This window comes from Taeniopygia guttata, chromosome 15 (genome assembly GCF_048771995.1).
Source record: "Taeniopygia guttata chromosome 15, bTaeGut7.mat, whole genome shotgun sequence".
Lineage (NCBI taxonomy): Eukaryota > Metazoa > Chordata > Aves > Passeriformes > Estrildidae > Taeniopygia > Taeniopygia guttata.
The window spans coordinates 13,552,005-13,573,086 of NC_133040.1; the positions used below are offsets into that span (position 1 = coordinate 13,552,005).

The 21,082-nt window shown below is 40.7% G+C and overlaps 1 long non-coding RNA gene across 1 annotated transcript; it reads left to right on the plus strand.

The window, feature by feature from the left end:
- Positions 1 to 279: 279 nt before the first annotated feature.
- On the plus strand, positions 280 to 13,155 carry LOC115497431 (uncharacterized). The gene is made up of 4 exons (XR_003962999.4): positions 280 to 425; positions 4,674 to 4,892; positions 10,237 to 10,453; positions 12,449 to 13,155. It is a non-coding gene; the product is annotated as an uncharacterized lncRNA (long non-coding RNA).
- The last annotated feature ends 7,927 nt before the right edge of the window (positions 13,156 to 21,082 follow it).

Sequence of the window (21,082 nt, forward strand, 5' to 3'; positions counted from 1 at the left end):
ACCAACTAAATTGCTGTCAGTAAATCAGTAATTATTTATGGGGCTCCTTTAAGTGACTAACTAAAGGATTGAAATTATTTATCACACAGTTACTCTGCAGAGTAAATTCAATACTAACTTTTGCTAACACGTAGTGTGTGAGGGTGCACTTGCTTGGGGAACTTCTGCTGTCACATGGTGAACAGTGGTCTGTTGTGTTCTTGTGCTCAGCACAGACCTGTTTGTAATGAATTCTCAGCCAGACCCTGTTAATGAGAATTCAGCTCCTCTGTGCAGGAACTCAGCAGAGCTGGCACAAACAGAAACCTGGGGGCTCCACCAAGAAACCTTGTGCCGCACAAAATCTGGTCTACAGCCTTCCCTGTAAAAGCCATCATCACCCACTTCTGTGGCTGCAACCTGCCCAAGGCTGGAACCAGTTCCTGGTGAGTTGGGTGGATTTCCATCTTCATTTATTTATCCCTAGCAGCAGCCAGAACAAAACTGAAGAATCTGTTAATTTGACAAACTTGCCACATACAGGATTAACTCCACAGCTCTTGAACAGTGTGAAGAATGAATTGTCCATGCTACTCACAGGTTCCCAGGCTATTGATCCCCTGCAAGTCAGACAATTAAAAATAATGCGACTTTCAGCAGGGATCAGTATATCTGTTTTTAATGTTATGGCATTAAAAGCAATTTCTACACTTATTACTTTGAGCAGATATATGTAATAAGGAAAACTCCAGACTGGCAAAGGCTGAAGGTGATAAAAAAATTGAATTTTGGGGAACAGATTAATTAAAAAGCCTGTAGTAAGATCCTGTATGTAGAACCTGCAGCAATTCAGACAGTTAAGAAGACCTTTTTTTGCAATACTAGTATTGTTGCTGTTTCATAGGAAATAAAATAAATATAAGAAGTGCCCCTGCTTCAGGAGGTCTAAACAGGTGTGCTGCTACTGCTCACACACCTGGATACCCTCAGCCCCAGGACAGGGAGCATTGCTCTACTACAGGTGTGTGCAACAGAAGTATTGGCCTGATCCTATTTTTGTGCCTTTTTAAGAAACATAATATTTTCTAATTACAAAAGAACAGTCTGGAGACTATACAGACATGAAGTAGATCAAAATCCATAGTGGAACTAATGGAATGCCTGGAATAACATATAAATTACCGGCAGGAATGACTGTTTGAGTATAGAGAACTCCTAAGAATTTCTCTGCAGAAAGCAGAGCATCCTGAAGGCTTTGAAGATATGGACAAGGCTTCTTATTGTGAGCTCCAAACCTCAGAACAGTCTCTCTAAAACGCCTGCAAGCTTGGAGTTAGACTCCCTCTTGTCCTTCTTTTCAAACCTGCAGTTTACTGCAGCCAGAAGAGGCCAGGAACTTCTGAGGAGAGCCTGCCAGGACCCAGAATTACTGCAGGAACTAACGCCTGCCATTTGCTTGGGTTTTGCTGCTCACTGCAAAGAAAGTATTAGAAGGCATTAGTTCTGCTCTGCAATCATGAAAGCCACTTTGCAGCAGGATTTAGGAAACCAGCAGCATCTTGCAGAAGCCAAGCTGGCATAGCTCTTGGGAAGTCTTCCTAAAGACCCTCTACATGGATGGGGGATGGAGGGAGAAAATCATCTGGAGCTGATTAAAGATTTTATATGTGGCATAAGTGAATAATAACCACGACAGAACGCAGCACGTGATCAATTCTGCTCTGTGCAAAATCCTCCAGTGTCTGTTAAACATTTTAAATGATGTACTTTTCATTTACATTTAAATTAAACCGGAGTCATTCAGTTTGAGGCAAACACCCATGGAAGTTGTTGAAGAGTCTGCAGCACTTTCAAAGGCAAGGTAATCACAGCATCATCTTGCAGAAGTGCTACGTGCTCCTGGAAGCAGCAGCCGCTGCAGATCCTTCAGGGCTCTAATTGGCGTGCCCTTGCCTCTGTTATTTCATTTTGCTCAGCATGAGCATAACCAGGTGCTGGGTTTTCAGAACAGAAAAGAGTGATGCTTTAGGTGTGTGAAAGCGAAGGATTGGAAACACGATAAAACCAATTCCCCCAGGAACTGATGAGAGATCAGATGAGAGGGACCAAAGAACGGCTGAACAGCACACGTAAAACTATTGTCGTGAGGCAGCGTGCAAACCTCGGGAACTGGAGAACACCTCAGTCAGAACTGACTTGAATTCACAATTCATTACAGACTGACAACTCAAAAGGTGTTAAAAATGGGTAAAAAATATTTCAGTTGTGTTCAAGAAAGCTGCAGACATCAAGGTCCATTTCCACATAAAATGAAGCTTTCAAATGGCTCTTCCTTGAGAACAAAGTGAGGAACCAGTGTGGTGTCACAAAGGAAGGTTTGCAAACACTATCAAAATTGAGGCTACTCACAGAAATATGTTTTGGGCTAAGATGGAGTGGAGCAGGAACTGAAGCCCCTTGAACTGAACTGTTGCCTGTGCCCTGCTGTGAGGAGCAGCAGCACAGCCACACTTCCAAGAGGGGTTACCTCAGGTACCTACAGGTGCGGTCCCTGCACCCTCAGGATGCCATCAGCCAGGGCCATGGACCTCTGGACATTTCCGAGTTAACCTTTGATTTCAGTGCTGCCGTGTGCATTCCCTGCATGGTTTCAGGAGCTCAAGGAAATGAGGATAACATCGATGTCTGTCTGCAGCCCCAGGGCTGTGTGCCTGGAGGGACACGCTGCTCTCTGACCCTCAACAAATCTCTTGTCTTTCAGCTACCACGAAGCAAGAAAAATCTGTGGGCACTGTTAGCAGCCAGCCCACATTCTGCATATATTCACCTTCAGGACTGTGGCTAAATCCAGGGTCATTGCTAAATTCAGATAGCAAAGCAAGAGGAAAATAAGAAAATCTGTATAATCACCTGCTATTTTAATGAGCATTTCTGGCTGTAAATCTAAGCAAAAGAATTATAAATACTGGGGAAAAGGCAGGCAGAAAACAGACTGATTCAATGTAAATGGTGCCATATCCTGCCTGCTGCTGAGAGCAAAGAGCTGCAGGCAAACTGGCTGCTGACCCCTGAGCCTGCTTTTACCGCATAACTTAAGGTCTTAGATGCACTGAAGCATCTCACATTGGTCCAAGCTATGCAGTTAACTAATTTAACTGACATTTTAGTTTAATTTCTTTGGTACAAGATCAGCCTCCTTTTTCCCTCTGTGCCATCTGCGAGTACAAAACATTACCTCATCTTAATTTAAGAACAAGCCCGTTTAAGGTATAAATGCTGGCAAGATTTCAGATTTCTGCAGAAGGCCAAGAAGGTACAACACTTGTGGCCAAATTAATCCCCACTTAAACTTCATGAAGTTTTGAATTGGATTTTCTGAGGCACAGAATCTACAGCTACAGCTTCTGTTCAAAGTAGATTGCATGAGATTCTGTGCTGCTGCTTCAATGAACTCTCTTCTCCTGCCTGTGGACCTGCTCAGAGATGAACATCCATTCTTATACAGAAATCTAGAGGTTTTATGAAAACTTTAATTCAAGTCACATAAGGCAGAAAGAACCAAGCAAGAAATAAAATCTGATGGTGGATGAAGACTTGCAGTGTGCTTGATTAGATAAATTGCTTGAACTACTCTAATTACCAAATAAATCCACAACTAATTCCAAGTTTACTTTAGACAAATAGCCAAGGACTAACTATAAACAACATCCTCAGTTATTCAGTATGTTCCAGTCTGATCTGTTCAGAGCTTTCTACAAATAACATTATCACGCTATCTAATCCATATTCTTTAGTTTTCACTCCTAAAGCTATTTTTCTTCCAAGTATATTTGTCTCTGTTAAAAGGATTCCACTCTGCCTCTCCATCTGTAACTACAGTGCAATAAAATGTATTTATTTGGTCAATATCAATAAACACACTTTCCTATGTATTTGCAAACAGGGAAGGAATACTATTCCCAGCTGCATTACACCCAAATGCAAAACATCAAACCATTTTATTTTGTATCTGAGTTTTTAAAAAGCTAAATCTATGCATTTCTTAGTTAAAACAAGAATTATTTGCTTGTGTAGGTAGCAATACAACCACATGCACATTTTAACCTAAATAATGAGGAAGTGATCACAAGTCAGCAAAGTTTTTAAACAGATCAGGAAAAGACTGCAGTGGAGGAGAGGTGAAGGATCTGGGGATGTGCACAGGATGGAGAAGATGCAGAGCTGGATGTGGGGTGAAGGAAGGAAGGGCCTCACCAGAATCTTGGATGCATATTTGGCAACAAACCCTGTACTCCACAAGCTCATACAGTGAGGAAAAGCATGATACTAACCACCAGGGATTGTACTGTGGTTAAAGAAGCAAAACTGTATTTCTACAAGCTGATTGCCAAGGTTAAAAGGAGTTTGTTATCTCAGAAATATGAACTTCACCGAAGACAAATCAAGTGAGGGAAAATGAGCATCAAAAATCAATTTTCTGATGGACACAAAGACAATGTGTTTATGTTTCAGATGTAACAATTTTGTTCTCCCACCTTCAATTATCCATAATCCTCCCCTCACCTTTCAAGATTAACAGAAGCTTTTTATTTTACAGAGATTTGTTTTTATACTGTCTCCTGTCAAGAAAGGCACCTGTAGCTCTGACAAACATCTCCAGGTCTCACTAATCAGTGCTTTTGTTTTCTTTACAGGAAATTTAATAGGTTGTAGGGAGAGTCACGGAGACTGATGACCCCCATTTAATGACAAATAGGAACAACATTGGGATCTCACAGAGGTTGCTCCTTGCTGATTAAACAACTGCTCCAAGCTCAGCTGAGATGGCTCATTTGTAAGCCTGAGATGGGAATTCAGCTTTCAAGTTCACTTAGTCTTTGGTGTGTCTACCTAGCCTCAAAGCACAGGCTCCAGTAAGTGACATCAATCATCTATCCCAAAACTATTATCTCACAATGACCCCCTCATTTTTGATCAACCATAGAACAATTCTAGCTGGGAGCAAATAGATTGTTCTTTTCACATTTGGAGTATGACTTCAAACAATATTTATTGTAGGCAAGAAGTATTTTTGACAGATATGTTTGACAAATGGTCTGAGGGGAAAAAAACAGGCTGAAATGTTAAGAATAAAAGTGCTGGATCTATTAATTTAAATGGGCTTTGATTAATATAATCATTATCTATGAAACAAAGGTGTATAATGAGGACAGATAAAAATATACTGAACATTATATGACAAAGCTGAAAGATGGCTGGAATTATGGGCTAAAACACCTATAGGTAGCTGAACCCAAAGAATTTGATATCTTTTGTATATCAACATGCTTTTGAACACTTATAGAGCACTGAAGATTGAACAAAAAATCATGCATATTCCTCAGATGTTTGTTAAAACCTCTCCTTCAGCTTGGAACACAGGCATGAGTTTGCTACTGCAAATTCATGCCATCATTTCTTCGTAGGCCAGTCAGAAGAAACACTTCACGATATGGACTTACCCTGAGTGTGTACTACTAAAAACCCAGAAACCTGAAATCACAACTGTGCAGGTTATCTAAAGAAACAAGAACAGCGTGCTTCTGAAAACAATGGGGTGTACTCTCTCCTGATTTTCTAGTGTATTCCAAAATGTTCCTCTGAGCTCTTTAATTCTGAGACACTGTGCCTCTCCCCCTGCCCCACTTCCACTCACCTGCCAGCACACTTGTCTCTGGGAGAAAGCTCCCCTGCACATGAAGGGTTTAGCATCTCTTATTTTGCTGCTAAACACAAAATTCCCCATCTCCTGGGTATTCATTGCTCTCATTTTTGAAATAATGCACCCACACATTAAATACTTTTAAATAATCTAAATGCAGACCCCCTTTGGCTTTCTTGTTTGACTTTTTAATAACTACAAATGTTAATAAGGTATACTTTAATATTTCTCATGAGTTCCTAGAGTACGAAACAGAACTCCAACAAAATTCCCTGAGACAGTTGTCAGGCCTCAGAAATGGAAGCCTTGCTGGCCCTTGGCTGAAAGTCTGGCATCAGTGTGCTGCACCATGCTGTGGGGAATGGCAGATGATGTTCCTCCTGCCCACTCAGTCCTAACCTCCAGGTCTCCTGCACAGCACCGATCTGTGCCCTTCCCAGAGCAGCAGAAGGGCTCATAATCACCTTCCAAAGTGAGGGCTGGGGAAGCCCATTATACAGCACAAACCACCATCCACAGCTGCAGATCATCTCTTGGTAACGAAGCAAATGAGTCTCCCAAGATGCATTCACGGAACCAGGCAGCTGTACAGGAAAAGAAATGGCAACTCACAGCTTCTGCCCCTGGGTGATGCTGAAAATTAGCTGCTTTTCATAATTATAGCAACGCAGATTTAAAGGAGAGGAGAAGAAAAGATTACTTTGATAAGGTTTAAACCCAGTGCTTCCTCCCATCTTGACACTTGGCAATAGGCCGGACTAACCAGAAGTGACACCTAATTAAACTGTGATGCCAACCTTTATCAATGGCACTTCTTTCAAACAAAGAAGGTTATCAAAATGTAGTTCTGAAAATCAGTGAACATAAAAAATTGGCAAAATAATGTCACAGATTAAGCACACAGTGATTAGGACCAGTGAATGGCTTACAGATGTTTTAAAGCCTCGTGTTTCCAGACAGTGCAGCCCAAAGCAAACTCTGCCTGAACCCTTTTCCATCCCCAAAACAGTGTCAGGAGGCACTCAGGGAAGCAGCCTTTGCTCTTTGTGTATCCACCTCTACTGAACTGGGTTCAGAACTGAATCACCCGTGTGTCACTTGGACTGCTGCAGCTTCAGTGCCTGATGCTGAGAGATGCAGCTGCTCACCCATTTATAGGGACTGAGTTTCCAAACTTGGAAAAGTCATGTTTTGCTGGAAGTAAACTTGACAACATTAATCTTAGTAAAATGCAGAGAGACTGAACAGTAAAGTATTGCATATGTCATTGTTCTATCACCAAAATAATGATCATAATTTATTTTCACTTATCTTTTTAAAGTGCTTTTGAACTTCTTGGCCTCCAAAGTGCTCTATAATCACTGATGGAGATTCTGAATTTATGAAGCATTTAAACTAATGCTGAGCTTTTGGCATATTTCAGCTGACCTGAAATGGGCATGGTCATTTTGGACGTTGTTGATCTGCACTGAGGCTGATGGATTAGACCAAAAAGCTTCAGTGCCTGAGATCATCTGGCTGAGCTGCTGACAGGATAAAGAGGATGTGGGAAGAGAATGGGAACTGGGTGAAGCACAGAACTGCCTAATGCTCTGTACTTCGTAACTGCTCACTGCATTTTATCTTATGAACTTTCTTCACAAACTCTCACCTGTCTCAGCCTGTTCCCTGCAGGAGCCTGGCAGGACGAGCAGTCCATGGCCTCAGAGATGTCCATGTCAAACAGTGCAGAAAGCTTCTAGACTCGCACAGTTTAGATGAACAAATAAACCACGTCCCCAATACACAAGAGCTACACTAATTTGGAGACCAAAATGCAAAACCAATTATTTGCTATAAATATTTAATATCCTTAATGCTTCCAACACTTTTAACACGTCCAACATTTGCTTGCTCTTTTTTTCTCTTCAACTCTTGGCTTCTGCAAATGCTAAAAACCAGCTGTGGCTCACGATTACATCAAATTATTTTACTGAGTAAACACCAGGTCAATCCATTTTCCAAACATGCCAACAGAAATTTCTCACATTTCTTTTACTGAGTACAAGGCTGATTCTAGAGCAATTATAGCCATGACAATGATGGACCAAATGTATCTCATATTTTTCTTTACATTTTTAGCATTAGTTTGACTGAAAAATCCCCAAGGCAACTTCAAATACTCCTCTTCTGACCTTATTTTGCCAAACTTAATTAAAACCAGAAAGCAAACTGTTATTTATTTACATACTGCTATTTATTCCTGTCATGTATTAACTGAAAAACAAAAGGAATTTGATTCTTTAGGTGTCATAAATCCCAACTCACTTCATCAAGGAGTGCTTCAAAGTCTAGCAGCTGTTTTGAGAGCAGATTTAGAAGGAGCCATAAAGGTTTTATGTCATTTGCATTTTAACATCAGGCTTGTCTACTGTTTTTTAAGTTACATTGTTAAATTGCACTGTCTCTGCAGCTGGCCTTTCCCCCACTCAAACTCACTGCAATTCTACTGACTTGACTCACAACGAAAGGGGATTTAATCTACAGGATGGTGGGTTTGGAAATCCCAGACTCTGAACACAGCAGCTGCTAAATAATTTCATAGGAAATGTTGCTCATGAAAACTAAGGTGGAAATCCTGAGGAAACCAGAAGATGTTTTTGAACAGGAGATTTTTTGCTGGTAGATATTTCCAATACCAGTGTCCAAATCTGGCACTCTGAGCCATACAGGTGGCAGAGCCTGCAGGTGCAAGGAATTCTTTCTTTGCTAATGCATGTCTGGTCATATAATTGTGCCTTTATCTATAATCTGTGTAATGTCTTCTGAAAACAGTCTGAGGAAACCAGATCTACTTACTGTAGGAGTAATTGGTATGCATTATAAAGGAAAAAAACAAAACCCATTTCAAATATAATTTCAACTATCCTCTAGCTATGGCCTTAGGGAAAGAAAATTATAAGACTTACTTGCAATCTTCCCTTATTTTGAAGAATGTTTCATTTTGTTTTCAAGATTATTTGCAGTCTCCATTAATCTGGTGGGCTCCCAGGTGTATTCCTAAAATACAGTTACATTAGAAATAGCTAGGAAACTGCATTTTGTATCTTCCAGAAGAGAGAAATGGACGGAAAGTTTCCTCAGGTTTAATTTCTCATATTTTCTCAAATATTTGACTCAGCTTTATAAGCATTTAATTTTGTTTTGATTTTTTTTAACCAGTTAAATTACTATCTTCAATTATTTTCAGCTTTTTGTCTGTATCTTAAACTTCTGAGGTCCAGTTTAATTCATTATAAGCCTGGTTACCTTGATTTAGAGCTCTATGATTTGTATGACAAAAGCAGCAAAATGCCTGGGATAAGGATCATCTTTCTGTAGTGGGTAGGAACTGGCCTCTCCTACATTAACCTTGGCAGAACAGGACTCAAACAATTCCCTTCTAAATTAGGTCTTCTGGCATACAAAACTTCATTTACGAACATACAGCCAAATTTCTCACCTTTATCCATTGGGGACTGAACTCTATTGCTTCTTTAGAGACCTTTAGAATAAAGCTGTCTTTTATACAAAATCCCTTTCTCACTATGTTGGCAGTTTAAGAGGATCAGGAAAAAGCAACAAATAATTTACTTCCACTTTAATACTCCTCTTTAAATGGTCAGAAAAGAGTTTCAGTGCAAACTACAGTCAGATCTATTGCTAGTACACAGCAGCATATCATGAAAGGAGACATCTCTAAGATTAAAAATAATAATCATAAAAATCATCCATGGAGAAGAATCCATCTAAAGTTGTTATTCAGTGGCTAGCACAGAAAATACATTCTCTACCTGAGACTAGTAATGAGTCATCCAAGCAACTTGAAATGAAAAGCATATTGAAGGGATATTAAAAAGAAAAGAGTTTAGAATCCAAAAATAAATAAATATGATCATTCCAGGCAGGTAAATTCTTCAGGAGATTACTGAGAAAGGTGGGATTAACATCAATCTTATCTCCAAAGTAGAGGATTTAAAAGTACATATGGCAATCTGCTGGTGTTATTGGTATAAAAATTCATGCAAGATGGCAGACAGGGAATTCAAAACAGACCTCTTTAATTTTTTTCCCCCTCAGATAAAGAAGGTCTGAGAATAAACAAGAATAACTCAGTGTGTGAAAACATGGACTGGCAGAAAGGTAAAATCACAAAATAGAATTCAAGTCTCTGTGACAAATATATCTATATGCAGGCTTCATTTCACACACATTCAGAAATTAAGATCAAGGCATGGATGCAGGGTCACAGCATTCTGGGTGCTCTGAAGCAATACATTGAATTACATTGTAGCTCAGATTCCTCCAGAGGCAAGAGATAAAGTCATCTCTGAAAACTAGAAAGGACATAAGAGAAATGCAGGCTAAAGAAATCGTAAGTTAACTAGGGAAAAGGTGTAAAGGTAGGAAGAAGAGGCTCTTGGAGAACAGAAATGTGTCCATTCTCCTGTATGTAAATCCCACAAGTATTGTGCCATGTCAGCTTTCATTGCGAATTCCTGGCTTGTAAATTGGATAAAAGTCTATCTTCCTTTCAGGTATAGTTCAAGATCTGTGCACAAGTTCTGCACATGGTGGGGGTGAGCCGCAAGATCCTGCCCGCTGCAGCAGGGAGTTGGGCACTTCAGGCAGCCCCAGAAACAAACCCAGACCCCAGCACCACAGCCTTTATCCCCTGGCCCCAGGACAATGCTCACATTGAAGAAATGAGATACCACATCACAGGAAAATGAATCACAATGATGAGAGCGACTGGTAAGTGGGAGAGCAGAGCTGCCTTTCTGAGACTGCAGAAATTCAGAGAGGATTCCCAGAGAGTGAAATGTCAAGGGACATTGCTCCTCCTGTAGAAAAGCAGAGGATGAAGAAGAACGTGTCAGACAACAGCTCTCCTGGTACCAGCCAGCCCGAGTACAACTCAATCAGATCAGAAAGCAGTGTGGTACATGAGGGAGAGATTTGCCAACACCTCTCCCCCAGGGCCCCATGGAAATGCCCTGGTGGATGTGAAGCCAAGCCCATGGTATCCTACAGCCTTACAGAGTTAGAATTTCATCACAGAGCTGGGGCTTTGTGGCATTTAGATCTATGCCAGATCCACAGATGCACTGTGTCACAGCAGCAGCCTGAAGCCATCCTACAGTGCAGCTAAACTGGTTCATTTTCCAAAACTTACAGCAGCCAATGAGGAGTATGACACCCCTGAAAGGTTTTCAGTAATCCAGATCAACATCTAGAACAGAACAGAAGCTTTGGCAACAGGCAGGTGAAATCTCAGTGGAAAAACAGATAACAGTGACAGTGCAACAAAAAAAAAAAAAAAAAAAAAAAAAAAAAAAAAAAAAATCTGTCCATTCGTCCATATACCGGTACTCTTCCACATAAACCTGTTTAGACACAGGTATGTTATGCTGTTTTCCCCTAGACCTCCGGCCAAAATCCCCAAAAACTGTGAATATTTGTATTTTAACTAATTAGCTATACTCTCGGAGATGTTCTTACATGCATTAGATCCTATCTGTACACAACATATATATCAATCTATGGCAGAGAGTGGTAATTTATTGCAAATTGGGAGAGAAGGGTTGCTAATATCCTAAAATAACAATTTCTGCAGAAGGGCTTCTAATCAACATCAGAATCCATGCACTTGAGGTATCCTTGAAGAATTTAATGTGTTTCTTGTACTAATTATATATTTTTCTGTGAAGTTAAAGTGATAATTTTCACATCATTTTAATGTGTTGGTACTGTTCATTAAAGCAAAGATTAGGCTGCCAGATGATAGCATGCTATTAAGTATAAAAAAAAAAAAAAAAGAAGAAAAGAAATTAACTATTTTGACACTAACTAGACATAATTAATGACTATCTGAAGTGGATTTCCAAGGAATAATACACAGCTTGTTGACAGCAGGGTAGGAAATTCCATAATTCCATGAGAGCAAATGTACAAAATCACATTTGAAGCTCTATAGAGGTTTGTATGAAGTAGGTGTAAAACCCACGTGATGGAAATCTGAACTTCCAACTCCTGTGGCTGACCATCTGTACATATCAAATGATACATCAACAACTGCTAAAGGCTGCTAAGCAACAGGAAGAAGAAAAAATTATAGATAACTCACCCCTTCTGAAAAAAAACCAAACCAGGGTAAAACTTTTTTTCCAATACTTTGTGATGTACTTGTTAAAAACCAATGGCACCTCCAGCAATGCCCACTGGGTGCATTTCTCAGCTCTGCATTTAGAGAGGAAAACTGCTGTGATGGTTCTGCAGCCAGAAGTAAATGCCAAGAGCATTTACTGGCGTGGCTGGTGGGGCACTTCTCAGGAGAGAGGAAAGAAATGAGCTGTGGTTGTGCCCGAGCCCAAAGCACCCTGAGCCTCTCTGTGACCCCAGGCAGGGCACAGGTGGAGACAGGGAGCAGTCAGGGCTAGGCTGCAGAGCAGCCAGGTGTCAATGCCACCTTTAATACAAACACAAATCCTACACGCTGCCACCCATCTCCAGCCCTGTCTGCCTGCTGATATCATCAAATGCAGGTAAAAATGACTCCAGTGAAGGTTTCTGGGCCCAGGCTACTATCAGTAGCTCACAAGGAGAAGCAAGGATTCTGGCCCTTGCTATCTAATGTACCAACAGAGAATTATTGTATCTGCCAAGGTGACAGACAATTAGAAAATCTGGTTTGCACAGGGACGATTTTCTTAGAGAAATTCACTTAAGCAGAGCATTTCATTGTTTCAGGTTTTGATGCTGGCTGCGTGCACAAGGACAAAGAGCAGTGCCAGGACACGATAATGAGCCTGGATCTCACAGTGTGGCACATTAGCAGAGGGAATTGTGCAAGGTGAAGCTTGATGCATCTGCTTGAGAAGGAATGTATGGGCCGTGGCTCTTCACACCAGCTACTCAGTTCTAGCAAAAATCTGCTCTTCACTTGCAAAGCCATGTGTGAGCTTGAATGGCTGGAGCAACGAGCAGCACAGAAATTGTTACTGTGTCCAGGATTTCCAGCTCCACTTTCACGGCAGAAGAGTTTAATATTTCTTTCTAAATTCCTCTTATACCTTTTTTTCCTTTATAACAGCACAGTAATCCATCTCATACCTATTCATCCTTCTGATTATTCTCCTTGTCAGCTATTTGTACATTTTTACCTTTTGTAGGAATGCCACATGAAAGAATAAACTAAATAATAGAGAACATTAATATACAGCCTTGCATGTCTGGCTCTTTCAGTTTCTCTAATCCACACTTTTTTCTCTCCTTTAAGTAAGGTCCCACACAAGACTCACTCAGCTAATCAGAGGATAAACTTAAAAGGAAGAGATGAATAAATCACATTAAACTGGGAGGCAGCCAATATATTTTCAAAAAACCAAGGGTGAAATCTCAGCCCCCATTGAAGCTCCTAGCAAAACTCTCCTTGATTTCAGGAGGATTAAACTCAACATGAATGTAAGATCTTTGTGGCCTGTCACTTTTTGCCATTTGGAATGAGACCTAAAGCTGTATGAAAAGACAACACACCCTCAGAGACCTGTTTGCCCAGCAAATGCAGCATTATGGCTGTTTCTCTAAGGATCCTTGGCTTTATTGGTGATTAGTTTTAAAATGTGCTGACAGAATTTGAAAATAAGAGGTCCTGACCTCCACCTCTCATTGCACTTAATTTCTCTACAAAGTATTTATAACTGTTTGCAAAAATGTTCCTTCCTAAAATGATCTGGAGAGAAATAAAGGTATTGCTTCCTGGATAGCAAGAGATCTGGTGGGCAGTGAGGAAAAAACAGCCCAAGGGAAAAACAACTGCCTCCGTTTAAAAACAGTAATCACTGGATGTTGTCATGCCCTCCAGTTATAAATTTGATTCAGTGGGTCACTAAATTAAAGCAGTGATAGCAAAATCAACTTTTTGTGCAAAGAGATGAGAAGAGAAAGGAGGAAGCTCTCTGAGACATCAGGCTGGTTAATCATCTGAGCAAACAGATGTCCAAGTACCTCTTGTAGCTTCTGTGAGCAGCAGCTCGCTTCCTTTTCTGTAACTGAAACCTGGCTTCAGTTACAAAGTCCATCCACTGCTCACCAGAGGGACCTGGCTAATTACTGGGAGTCCAGTAACACTAATGAATCCAGCGCTGCCTGGCACCACAATGGCCCCAGGCCATTTGACAACTTGGTACAGATGTTTTCTGAATTTCTGAAAGAATCCTTTTCTTCACATGCTCAGTGTAAGGGAAAGGATGGGGCTTTTCTAACCAAACTTTGAAAAACAAATTTTTAATGGAAACAAAATTCTTTTTCTATCCTTTTGCAGCCCAAAGATCCTTGCCTCTCAAGGAGAAAGAAAATGCTGAACTGATTCAGAAAGGGAGGCATTTTTATAGAGAAAGAGACACTTTAACCTATCTTTTAGCACCTACTATTCCTATCCAGCTGATTGTCACAGCTTTTGTTCCAAGAGGATTTATTACTAAAAGATTTTTACTGAAGCACTGTTAAAAATGAATACTCATTATAAATCAAGTTGAACAAGAAGGGTGGACCTGTATCTTAGCCCCACAGGGGGCCTGAGATCACTTCCCACTCTCCCACGTATTTATCTGTGCAAAGAATTAAACTCTACTGTAGACCACTTCAGTTTGGCACAGTCAGGAAAACAAACCTTCTTTTTCCCACATATTTTTTGCTTTTTACTCAAAGTGCTTCAGGGTGCTGATAGGCAGACACAATTCCTAGCAGAGCTGTCTTTGGAAAGATCTTTGCCATCCCAATATAATAATGAATAAGGTAGTACAGAAAGGTAGTCTCTCTTACTTGGAGAGACCAACAACATCTCATGAAAAATAAGTTTTGATATGATGGAAACAGATTTAGCAGATCTTATAGAGGTCTCAAAATATGGAAAATTTAGGGAAAATAATTACTTTATTTCTTTAAAATTACTTTAGTATAACACACTATGCATATTGAAGTTTATATCTTTTCTCTTTGACCAGTGTGGGTTACTGTTAATTACTTCCCTTTACAATGAAAAACTGAAGTTCTAATCAATTCAAACGTTTAGTATCTGAAAGATCATATCAGCTAATGTGACAGTAATCTCTGGCTCCTCAGAGAAAGAGGATCTCAGCAGGATTTTAAGACATCCTGTTATAGCTCAGGGTAATTAATGTTTTCCTGTTACTGCTGTACTGTGGACCAGAACAGGCTTAATTAAAACCTTCTGCTATGGACTGCAAAGCTGGATTTTTGTATAAATATGTGGATGAACCACAAGTATTTTTTTCATGTCAGTTTTCATTGCTAATTCCTGGGATGTAAATTGGATAAAAGTCTATCTTCCTTTCAAGTATAGTTTAAGATCTGTGTTTAAAATACCATTATGAGGTAAATGCAAAAATAGCCAGATTTACATAGTGGACCTTGAATCAGAGCTTACAAGAACTATATGACTTGGTAATCACCCCTGTAAAAAAATACAAAAAAATGTTAAATATACAGTCAACTCAGAGAATGACATCTCAGGTAAACCACTAAAAACTTTAATCTTTTCATCTTCCCAAAAATCACCTTCTCAACTCCTGAATTCTGTCAGTGACTTTCTTAAAAACTTGATTATTCAACTACTTTCTGGTCTTTGTGAGTGCAAAATTTGAATTTGTTTTGATTTGAGGTTCAATCCTTCCTGGAGTGAAACCAAAAAGGCAGGATATACATAAATGCCATTATAATGTATAACACAAAAGTAGAAAAGAACCAAAATTGCCTTAGCACTTCTCCAGCTTTCTGTGCAGCTTTAGCAGTTAATTGAGCCTACGGTGGTTCTCTTTCATTTACAAAACTTCCAGGCATGGAGTGAGCCTTGTTTCCACCTTCACACAAATCTGTGGGTAAATTGCAAGAGATTTCTACCTCTAAAGCACATTTTTTTACATGTAACAGCCAAGCAAACAATGGTTTGCTCTTTTTGAGGGAGCTGTGCCACGCAGAGGTGACCAGACACAGCGTGGGGACCAGCCTGGCCACGGGGACCAGCCTGGCCATGGGGACCAGCCTGGCCACGGGGACCAGCCTGGCCACGGGGACCAGCCTGGCCGCGGGGACCAGCCTGGCCACGGGGACCAGCCTGGCCACGGGGACCAGCTCGGCCATGGGGACCAGCCTGGCCACGGGGACCAGCCTGGCCATGGGGACCAGCTCGGCCAGGGGGACCAGCTTGGCCACGGGGACCAGCTTGGCCACGGGGACCAGCCTGGCCACGGGGACCAGCCTGGCCACGGGGACCAGCCTGGCCACGGGGACCAGCTCGGCCAGGGGACCAGCCTGGCCACGGGGACCAGCTTGGCCATGGGGACCAGCTTGGCCAGCACTTGCCTTTACCATGAGGCCCCAGGTGCAGCTGCCGTGGCCAGTGACTTCTGCAGGGGAACGGTGCCGTGCACAGCTCAGGCTGAAAAACCCGAGTGAGCCTCACGGGAAGGCAGCGGCAGAAAACCCAGAGCCCCAAAACTGGCAGGAGGCAAATTACAGACCCGGTACAGCTGCCAGTCCCACACAAGCTGGGCTCCAGACAAGCTGGAATGAGTGGAAATAGGAAAACCTGCATTTTTCAGATGAATGAGCCAAGACAAGATTAATGTTTATCTGAAAATTGAGAATAGCATTATTTGTTTTCTAGCTTAGTCTATTCTATTACAGTATTTGCATTTTCTCTTGTTTTGAAGCTTGTGATTTTCTCCAAGTACATAAATGTCTGCTGCAGAAACTGGGGCAAGAGGCTGAGAAAATATAATACTGGAAAGAAGAGCATCTCACCATCTGCCCACTATGGGGTTTATTCCTTCATATCATGCAGGAGCAGAGGCTAGTTTTGGATACTTTGACCCTGAAAGGTTCAGTTCTAACTCAAAGTTATCTTTGTCTATGGACAAAATAGCAGATGCTTTGCTAAGTGATGGCAGGATCCCAGAGATCATATTCAGAGCAGCACAAAGATAATTTAACCAGGATGTCACTCCTATTGCACAGGAGGGAGAATGGGAGCCAAACCAAACCAGTTCCCAAGATCACAATTCAAATGCAGAGAAGCAACCAGAACGGGTCCTATTATCCTTTTCTCCCTCCTCTAGCATATACACCATTTTTATTTCTTTTTCACAAATTACACCCCCAGGTTACTCCGATTATACTACTGCATGGCACTGCTCTGGAGGAACTCATTCCAAGTAGGACTAATCTAGATAATCAGCTACAAACAATTTTTGTAATAAAACTTCTCCACCTTAAAAGTTTGCACTACGCTATCCTTTTTTTCCCCACCAAGTCAATAGCTCAGAATCTCTAAAAGATGAAAATAAAGTGTCCATTATTCTGGAGAAATGCTGTGATGTGATGTCATTGCTGTAGCTGTCTGCCCACTGTCAGAGAACTCTCTCATTCGCAGCCTTGCACACAGGAAATTGTGTCCCAGTCACACACTGCATCCTGCTGCACCAGCAACCATGAATAATGCTCAGCGGCCACTCCCCAAGCCTTTCTGTTCAGCCAAGTTCTAAATGTGACATCTCACAGGATGAGGAAAGTTTACAGTTGCTAAAATAGCAACCATGGATTTAATTTCAGTCTTTCTCGTGCCAATTTGCTAAAGCAGCTCAAGAGACAATGTTTGCATCAACTTAAGAGGTCCTTGAAATACTCTGGAGAGCGAGAGAGAGCTCCCATCACTTCTGTAGTGGCTGATCATGTGAGGAATACAGCACTGGTACCAGCCCAGCAAAGCCTTTAAGCATATATCAATTTTTAAGTTCTGTGTAGACTTAAAACAAGTTTCTTGTGTGAGGCTGTAAAGCAAGATGAAAAAAAAAAAAGATTATGTAGATGGGCAATTCATCTGTTGAGCAGAAGTGAGCACATGTAAGTAGATGTAAATGACAGAAAAAAGGACAATATAGAGATAGAATTGCTGTCATTACCATAGCAACAGCAGCATAGCAATTATGTGAAACACCACAGATAGGAAAAAAGATACTTATTTTTACCTGGAATTTCTTGTCTTATGACATATTTGCTTTAACTCTAGATATTACACACAGTGTGTGAATCTTTTCCTTTCCCATTCTAATTCCATCATAGAAATGCTTGGGTCGGAAGGACCCCACAGATCATCTACTTCCCAGTACTTCCTACTAGGCATCTCCCAGCAGCCCATGAGAATCCCTCGAGGGAAAAAAAAAAAATAGGATGCTTAAATATTATATTTCTGGACTGACATTAGGGGCAAGTTATGGCCACATAAGCCATCAATGACTTAAAATCGTTGAGGAACACAATTTTCTTTAGAAAACTCAAGTGGGTTTATGCTGGAATGGAATAGCTATGAAAGAGTTTAATAAAACATTTTTTGCAATAGCAAACGCCTCAGCTTATCTTCAAAACTTATTTAACTGTAAACATCCTTTTATAGCCACGTAGATTCCAACACATCACCAAAACTGCTGATAACTGCTGGCTTGAGCATGAAAAATGATCCTGTTATTATTCCATAAATCAGGATATATTCTTGAACTAGAACAGAGTCCATTGCCAGTGGCACTGGAGGAGTGGTGCTCCCCGGATGGAATGAAAATGGGGAGGGAAAAATGTTACCTGCCATCAAACAGCACCTGTGGAGCACTGCAGAGAGAGAAAGAGGAAAAAAACAATACGTCTCCCTGTCCCCCTGTATTAATTTTTCTCATTCAACCAATTCTCCAGCATGTTGGTTTACATCTATTACTGCCTTTCCAGGTTACTTCCAAGCTTCTGAATAACAACACACAAGGTCTGCATTCACTTTAAGTGGAAAATATTACAAACACTAACCTGTTTAAAACATTCAAACCATTATTATCCACTTTCATCATTCTTTCCATATTTTGTCCTATATTTCTTGCCAAACAGGACCAGTTATATAAGTTTTTATGCCTCATTTGCATGTTCCTTCAAATACATTTCTATTAATTGATTTTTTGCTGTCTTCCAAATTTAGCTCCTCACATTTTCCTTTATTTTTTTTTCCCCACCCAAAACTTTTTGCAGTCTGCTGGTTTTGAATTAGCTTTAATTTAACATTTCCAGGTCAACCATTTGGCTGGCAATAACATGCATTTTTGAACAGCAGCAGGGAAAACAGGCTCTCCCCTGGGACAGAGCAGGAAATGCTGCAGCATTTGCAATGCCCAGGCAGCAAGTTCTGCACAGCTGCACTCAGGCTCAGCCTTTCAAGTCAGTACCAGTCCCACAGAATTACTAGCTCTTTCCATTTCCAGTACTTATTTTCAGCCCTTTGGGACAAACACCAAGTGCTCTAAAAAAAAAAGGGTATTAATTAGCAATAAGCCTGGGTGGACATAGCTGAGGAGAAAGGAAAGCATCACCCATGAGATTGTAAGTGTTTAGAGTTCAGGCTATGGAATTACAAGATGGAAAGCTTCATTGTGAAATCACAATCTTATATACTGCAAGTTTATAAAAAGGGGAGAGCATGTGGTTCAAGATCAGACTGCTTCTGGCAGAGCTCTGGGTCCAGAGAAATATCTAAGAGAATTTGCCTTGGGCTGACACTGCCAGCACATCCTTTCTCAAAGACTCACCCCACTTCTGCGAGGCAGGAGATCAGGTAGGTGATTTCAAAGAAAATAAAATATGTTTTGTCTACCTCTTTGCTCAGGAGTCTGAGACTGTACAATGAGCAGATAAATGACCTTATGACAAATCCTTTAACTTTGTGACTGTCCTGAGTAACTTCTTCCCTTATCACAGCTAGAATGGGAAGAAAAGCATCTTGTAATCTACTGAGTTAGAGGGGCAGAAGGGTCCACCACTGATATTTCTGCATCATTTGGAGCTAGGACTATGGAGATAACACCACACAAGCCAAGGCTTCCTCTCTGCTCTCATTCCTTTCTGTGCACCATGAAAAGGAGGAATGTGCCTCAGGCAAGATTTGTCTCCCAGCCTCTGGTAGGAACAGCATTTTCTTCTCAAGAGGGGCAGTCACACCTGGACCTGAATGATTAATTTTGCCTCCACCTGAGAGACTGGACAGGCTGCTATGGAATTCTGGTGGAATTCAGACCGTGCTATGCCCATTGGTCCAGGTTTAAAGCACCACCCAAGACAGAGATGAGATTTTGTTTAAAAGTCGAAAAGGTTCAGGCATTAAGATTTGAATACAAACCTACAGTAACATCACAGTTAACTTACTCTGAAATTGTTTTGCTGAACTGAGGCACCAGCAAAAGTTGTCTTTTCTTCTTGGCTAATCATACTTAAACCTCCTCAAAATGATTTGGGATTGTTCCCATAACATCATTAAAACGTACTGCCTTTCTTTACAAATAAGTAGATCTGTCTACTGGGTTTCCCCATTCATTGTCATCATTAGCTTGGCCATCTTATATAACCAGAAAAATACCACTACATAAATGATAGGTTTTTTATTTTAGCAGACCCATACTCATAATATTTGATTGTGTCCAGATGCAGAAGGAATATTTTGTACTCAAGCTCCCTACCTGCCCAGGATCTGCAGCACTTCATGAGTCTAAAGTAACATCTCCCTGGACCTGTGGGCACAAATGCCATGCACAGTGGAGATTTAAGGGTAGAAATTCCACTGCAGACAGCCAACAGACTCCTCATGGCCACAAGAAAAAGCACATCATTTCCTACAGTACCAAAGCAACCTTGAACAGAACCATAAACCAGCTGCATTTTCAAACTACCTGCAGGCAGCAGGGACAGGACAAGAGTCAAGAAGGAAAAAAAAAAAACCACCTCAAAATTATAATAGAAATACATTTTAGTATAATTCAGAACTATGATGAGATTGCAAATTAAGATCTGCATAAATGTATGGACATTTTCCCAGAGTAAAGAATCATCTTTCCATTTCATTCACAGAAAGGAATATATATTTGGGCAGAAATCATTAGGGATAATTAATTTGTATGAACATACATTGTAATTCTTCTAATTTGGCTTTATAGCATTATCCACTGCAAAATAACACTCCAAAACAAATTAAAATGTTCAATTGCAGCTGCAACAATAATTTTTGGAAAGTACAACATTAAAGTACTCACAGGGTCAAGGGAATCAGAGACACCTGAATGAGGCAGTGAAGCTCTGAAGTACTCCTGAAGCTGGGAAATTGCACACACAGTCACATCTCCTACCTCATGATGCTCAGGGACTGTTTTTCTAAGCAGCTGCTTGAGGTGCCATTACAAGCACTACTGAAGTCACAGCAAATTCAAAGGAAATTTTGATTTTCTTCTCTCAGGTGACACCATATACCTCTGGGTTAAATTACTTTCAGATGCTTTAAATGTA